A 7,657-nucleotide genomic window follows, 5' to 3' on the forward strand; every position below is an offset into this window, starting at 1 on the left:
TCAGCATCTGCTGCCTTGGATAATAGGCTGTTTGTCACCAGAACTCCACAGCTGTCAGATGTGATGCACCATAAAACATCACATGATTACATGAGCCCTGTGGATCTGATGTGAAAGCATCACATTGTAGCTTACTTCAACAAGTGTTTTCTAGTGCCATGGGTAGTAGGTTAGATTCCTTCAGCTTCTGAAAACACAGGAGCTGTTTGAGCACCATCAGACAAGACATACTAGTAACAAAGAAGACAACAGGATGATGAAAGCGGAAACTGGAATGAGCTCATCACCCATTGTTCCTTCTGAGGTCAGGGTTAAACTGGGTGAAGGACAACTAGCAGTTTTATGTTTACAAGGAGGCTGAATGCTGCCTCCTGATGGGGAGTGCTGCAACATGTCTTAATTACTCCTCTACTGTACCTCTAATCACAGAATCACAGAATCACAGAATCACAGAATGACCTGGGTTGGAAGGGACCTCAAGGATCATGAAGTTCCAACCCACCTGCCTGGCAGGGCCACCAAACTTCCACAATTATTAGATCAGGTTGCCCAAGGCCCCATCCAACCTGTCCTTGAACACCTCCAAGGGCAGGGCATCCACAACCTCCCTGGGCAGCCTGTTCCAGGACCTCACCACTCTCCTAGTAAAGAACTTCCCCCTAACATCAACAGAGTTCTGTGATTTCCAGCTACTTCTCTGCTTGCTTGTTTCTGAATGTCAACAGTAGATAGAGTTGACACACACAGTGGCTGAAGCACTTAAGGAATCTGCAATAATTAGTGAAGGAAGATTATAATTGTTTGGATTTGTACTTGATTATTTAAAGGTCAGCTTTCTTCTACACACAATCAGTTTTCTTTGCTTTTGTTTTTACTTTAACATCTGCCAAACCAAAATAATTAATGAGAAATTAAATATGAAGACAGCAATGCACAACTTAAATGCACCAAAGATTGCAGAATCACAGAATCGTGAAATTGGTAGTGGATATTTGAACATCACTTGTTTCAACCCCTGTCCAAGCAGGGACACCCATAACAGGCTGCCCAGATCCATGACCAAGAGGCTTTTTATGATCTCCAAGGAGAAGATTTCACGTTTCTTGACAACCTGTGCCAACATTTGCTCACTGATGGGTAAATCACAACCTGACCTAAATTCAAAGCTAACTGTGATTCAAGAAGGATGTTTGGCTGGAGATCTTGTGATGTACTTTCCAACCTGAATTGTCTTTCTTTCCAACCTGAATTGAGCATACAATTCTCTTAAGGAAGAGCGATGGGTGGTTGCTGTCATAAAGAAAATTTTCAGGTCAGTACTGTACTTCAGGTCAGTATTGTACAGGTCAGTATTGTACTCCAGTACAATAGAAATATTCTATCCACCTGAGTATGAGCATCTTACTCAGAAAGTTAGTCGTAGCTAGTGGTCAGACAGAAAGGGTCTTCCATGGCTTGACTGACTGAACAGAGCAGCAAGTTGCAATGTTCAAATATTGCTTTTCTGTCAGCTTGGCCTGTGTTCCACTTGTGATCCTGTCAGAAGAAATCTGTTCAGTAGCTAGCTTTACATTTGTTGTTTTTTCTTGCTCTAGATCCTAATCTATATTCAAGCCATTACTTCTTAGTTTTGTTATAGGCTTAAGTGGTCAAGTTTGTATGAGTGATAACATCTTAATTTAGACTGAGCAAATTATTATTTTTGTCTTAACAATTTATTAATAAATACTTAGTGGAAAGCTGCTGATAATCCATAGAGGTAAACTTATGCTGGATTGTAATGATCTTTGAAGTGTTAATGTTCTTCAAAGTACAAAAGGACATACTGTTGTGAGGTGCTTTTTATACATATTTCTCTGCCTAGAACATAATCAAGATGTCACTGAAAGAAAAACAACGTGCTACAACAGAAAATTCCCTTAATCTGTGTACCATATATATCTGTTGTTATCAATGTCTCTACCTTCTTCTCTCAATTTATTTAATTTTTTCTCTAAAAGAATCATAATGTTGCAGTCTCCACACAACTGGCTTTTTTGTTGAGAAGCCCAAGCTGTATCCTCCCTTGGCCTTTATTTTTTTCTGTCACATGGCAATGGATTTGAACAGTACTCAGCTGAGATTAAAAATAACTTTACTTATTTAGTGAATCACTCAGCATCTTCATTTCATATGCAGAGTTGTCATTAAAGAACATAAAGTGTACAATAACCCTTTGTAGAATTTCAGAAGTTGATATAACTCCTGCTACTTCTGAAAATAAAATTTGGTATGAGTATTTCAACTGTTTTACTAATCTGTGGTATTGGTAAGTTATTTAGAAACTAAACGTGATAGAAATCAGATATGAATAGAAGAGTTTTATTTGCAGACCCTTTTCAAAGACATTCATAGAAAGAAGGAGTCAGATTTGCTGAACAAAAAGATATTTAATATTATTCTTCACATTCTCTCTCCAAGTGTTGCTTCATAAAGACCCAGCTCTCCTATAGGTCCTGTATTATCTGGTAAACCATGCAGATGCCTCAGATACTCTAAAATGGTATCTAAAATGACTCTAAATGCTTATGAATTCAACTCCAAGTACTTTTTGTACTCTTGATACTATTCTACATTATAATTAAGTTTTAACTGAAATTTAAGTTAAAATGTCATTAACTGTATTCTAATTTTGCTATAATTTTCCATGATACTGTGTTATTTTAATCTTCTAAAGACACAGAAACTTAAAGGAAACTTTTAAAAATAATATGTGTATTTTGTACAGTAGCGAGGCAGAAGAGCCTGATGTGTGGGGCTTGTGTGTAATACTGTCAGGCATTCGAATGCCTAGTCTATTGTATTGTTTCTCAGTGATTTTCAGATAACATAAAGCATTTTATGAGGCTTATTGCAAAGTTTTTTCAATAAGATTTATATATTTCTAATCCTTTCAGAATTGTTTCCTTGATTTAAACTCAGGCAGATGTATGAGGACAAACAGTCTCACTTGTTTATGACGTACCCAATCTGCTGACTTAGACTCACTTTATTTACGTAATGACATTCTTGCTAAATAGTGAAGTCTTACTAATAAGTACTAAGACTTCTCTCTATTCATCCAAACAGGCAAACTTTTACCATTCATTGGCTTACCTGTAGTGGGTTAGTGTTTGGAGGGAGAGGTGATATTTATCACCTCAAAATTCCTTTTATTCCCTACAGTTTTTGAGCTGTTTCCTGTGGTTCTTCAAGAAGAAGCAAATGATGCATCTAATTACAATTTAGAATTCATTATCCTCTCCTTCTGTGGGCCACGACAAATTAGTCAGTAGAGGTCAGTGTCAAATCATCAGGGGAGCTTGCAGAATAATGAGAGTAAAAACAATTACCTGACTTGGAATAAGCAGTAAGAGGTTTGTTTAATAAAGAATATACCTTCTTCGATTGATTTCAACACTCCCATCCATGGGCAGAATTTTAGGTAATGCACTGAGTATGTACAGCCACAAAAGAATGCTTTCCATATTAGTTTCAGTCATAAGAGTTTGAGGTTTTGCACGAGCTGCCAAGAAAAGAACATTTCCCTATAGGATTTTTAAGTTGTCTCTGAAAGTGTGTATATGCTCTAGTATGTATTGCATATAAATTAGCAGCTACGTCTAAAAGCAGTGGATAAGAAAAAGCCATTTTCAGTGGTAGCATATATTTTATCAGGAAAGTGCTATCTCAATTGTCAAAAAGCTCATATTTTACTAATAATTTTAGCAAATGTTTTAGTTGATGCTGTTGATATGGTCAGAGTGCTTGGCTTCATGGGAGGCAGCGGACAGATCATGAGAACAGTGCTGGCTTGGTAATGCCACCTTTATGTAAAATCTCTGTGTCTGCATTTACCATTACATAGTCTGATGATACCACACAACTTTACATGTCATGTAAGCTTATCAAGAAAGCACAGTGGTGCTGTCTGCTTATAACACATGCTTTCCACAAGTCAGCTCACTGCAGAGTAAGACAGAGGGTGCAGGCAGCCTGCGCTCCAGTAGATTAATGAGTAACAAGAGACAGGATGTGGATTTGCCAGTCAGGAGATGCATGGTTTGGACTTCCTCACCATCATCCTGCTAAGCACATTGAGATTCAGAAACATTGCTGAAGGATGTGGGGCATTACACAATAAATGGTGAATGAAAGAGCTACATTTATGTATTTGCCCTTCTATGCTACACATTTCTTTATTTTCTTTTATTTTCTGTGAAAATCTTAGTTCACACACAAGCAGTATATAAGCAAGCAGTAGGCATATTTAGGCATGCAAATCTGTTCCAATCTGAGTAATGTCTTAGAACATCAAAGGAAAATATTCCTTTGTCACCTGTATGATTTAAAACAAGAAAAAAAACTCTGCAGTAAAATTTCCAGTTTGATTGTTTTGCTTTCAGTCATTGAATATACATAAATTTTTCAGCTTGTAGAGTGTCATGAAGTTAACACGCTAAGAGAGTAAAATGTATGCTTTGTATGCTTTTCTTTCCTACCCGGAGTCTTCTGACAGCCACCTGATGCCAGCTACATTTTCAAATATCCCATTTTTTCCTTATTGCAGATAATTAGAAGCATCTGCTCCATTCTCAAAGTGCACACTTGCATGCTTATAGCTGAAAACTGTGATTGCATCATATCCAAACATCTCTCCATCTTCCCAGCTCCAACATTTCCTAGCTCTGATCATGTACTAGAGTAAGAAGCTTGTTACTTTAAATGGTCTTTTCTTGATTTATGTCAACTTGAAGAAATTGCGCAACTGTTGTAATTTTCAAGTCAGTTCTTCCTCTGCTTGCCATCTGTGAAATAACAATTATGTGCTTTCCAAAAGAAACTTAATAGCTAGTGGTCAGTAATAGGTTCCTCTACTATTCCTGAAATCTTGCAAGCATTACAGCTTGGCTCACATGGCAGCAGCAGTTCTAGGGTACAGGAGTACCTGTGTTTCTACAAAGCCAATGAGTTTAATGAGCAATTCAATGCACCCTGAGGCAGAGCCTAGGAGCTGATCTGATTCATTCCCTCCACTGACTATGAAGAGACCTCAGATGCCTGTCTCTGTGACAGTAACATCTAGTAGATAGCTATAACTGGCTGTCTGCATTTGCAAATTGCATGCCTCCCTGAATCCCCTCATATCATTTCCATGAAAGGGAACTGCTATTGTAGGAGTTAAAGGTGCTGTACATGACTGTCTGGGGAAGTACAATTGGAACTGGGTGACACTAGGGGATTTCTAAACATTTCTTCCCACACCTGAGTACTTTTCTATGAAACAAAGATGAAAACACGTTTTCTGTGCTCCTCTTATAATTCATAATCCTTTCTACCACCTTCCCATTCTCTTTAAACAATTATCACTTTGAAGCTACCAGTACACAAAGCATTGCTCCTCCTTGTCCGCTTCCAGATTTCAAAGTGATGAAAAGCAGTACGGATGGTGTCTGAAAAGAGTGATATTTTAGTCTGAATTATACATCATGGATCCCTTTTCAACAAGCATGCAAGCCCTGCCTCCCATCATCATGGAGGTCCTCTCTGTTTCCCCCACTATTTTTGTGCTATCTACCTCCATTTGACTTCTTCTTTCACTTAAAGACTTCATGAGTGCCACAACTCATCTTCTAATGCCCCATGCTTTAAGAGGCATTCCCTTGTAGCCAACATTTGCTGACATAATTTTCCCTTGTCTTGAAAATAATGTGACTCCACTGTGAACTTATTCCTGCAGAGAATATTTTTATAAAATAGTATTTGTTAAAACTACCTATCAGATGGCAGATTGCAACAAGTATCTTCTTTCACTGGTGATATTTGCCAGCAGTCATGTTTAGTGATGCTGTGCTGGGCCAAGGAAAGCTGGCTCAGTGTATTTTGTATATTCCCAAGAGCTGCCTGATCCATGTAAATCAGCCAGGGCAAAATGTTTTCTGCTTAGGAATCATAGAATCATAGAATCACCAAGATCGGAAAAGACCTAAAAGGTCATCCAGTCCAACTGTTCACCTATTACTAATAGCTCCCACTAAACCATGTCCCTCAACACAACATTCAGTCTTTCCTTGAACACCCCCAGGGTCGGTGACTCCACCACCTCCCTGGGCAGTGCATTCCAGTGCCTGACAAGGAAGGGTATGTCTGCACAGTAAGATGCATACAGGTGCAGTAAATCTCCAGTCTGGAAACTGTATACTCTACATGACATATTACATTTCTTTGTGAGGCCTGAAAGTACATCAGCTTGACTATTTGCTGTCCACTAAAGGGGGTTTCTGTCGGGGAAAAAAAAAAAAAAAAAAGAAAGAAAAAAAAAAAAAAGAAAAAAAAAAAAGCATCAGTCTACACAGTAAATCTTAGTATAGTTTTGTTTTGATGTTCTTTCTTTATTACTGAATGGCTCAGTTGTCCATTTCCAGCTTTAACTGGATACTCGATGACATTTTCCATTCAGAGCTTTCTGTGCTATTGGATGCTTTTTTGTTAAAAGTATAAGCAGGCCTAGCAGCCACTCTTCTGAGAAGTAAGCTAAATGTACTTTAAACTTCAGTGCATGAGACTCTATAATGGAATCCACAATTTGAATACAGAAGACATTGCCAAAACCAGAGTCCAGGACTGCTGGGACCAGGTATCAGATTTGCTCAGAGGTGGTGGAGAAAAAGCAAAGAAAACCGCAGCCCTCATTTACTCCCAAGCCTGTCAATCACTCCCACTTTCTTTTCTGACAACTTTTGACTTCACTAATAGCTGGCAGGATCAGACGACAGGTGATATTTGCTTCATACTGTGAAAGTCAGTATTAGCCCAAGCACAGTGTTCAATAACTAAATGGCTTTTCTTGCATAACAACTCATTCTCGTAAATTAATCATGTCACAACAGTCTCACTCTTGGCTAACTCAGTGTGCCATTTTAACTCATTTTCCATGTTCTGAGTGTGGAAACATTAAATGTAGGTCAATATTTTCAGTAAATTCAATAAATTATTCACTAAGTCAATTATTTTCTTGGGTTTTTTGTACCACAAGTTTTTGACTTCACACCACAAAACCACTTTAATGTTCAAAGAAAGAGAACATTTTTTCCTTGCTAAGGAATTCTACAGGCATGCATCTTAATTCTGAATTTAACATCACTGGGCATATCACAGCAGGTGGTAAGTGAATTTCAAGCCACCACATTTCATAATTATTATACTGAGATGTCCTTGTGTCTATATCAGCTTATTCATGAAGTCAAGAAAGTGAAAATCCTCTATTAATGCAATAAAATTTGTATATTCCTAGAAGCAATATGTCATCAAGTAATTTGCCTAACATAGATTGTTGTAAACTGTAATATAGCTTCTGATCACTTGTCTGGTCTTGGAAATCAAAATGTGCTCGTTTTGATTAAGCAGTTCTTTTTGTTGTTTACTTACTTCCATTTTGATTTTTGCAGCTTGCATGTAGGATTATCAAAGCAAAACAAAGTTAAAAGAAATACATGTATAGCTAAAAAAAATGATAATAATCTTCTTCATTTATTAGAATTATAGGTTTTTCACAGATTTGAACTGCAGGTAAAAGTTGCATGAAGAAAGGTATAGACATCTGACATACAAAGATAAATAAGCAGTTCTAACAGACAGA

The sequence above is a fragment of the Excalfactoria chinensis genome, chromosome 3, assembly GCF_039878825.1.
Source record: "Excalfactoria chinensis isolate bCotChi1 chromosome 3, bCotChi1.hap2, whole genome shotgun sequence".
Taxonomy (NCBI): domain Eukaryota; kingdom Metazoa; phylum Chordata; class Aves; order Galliformes; family Phasianidae; genus Excalfactoria; species Excalfactoria chinensis.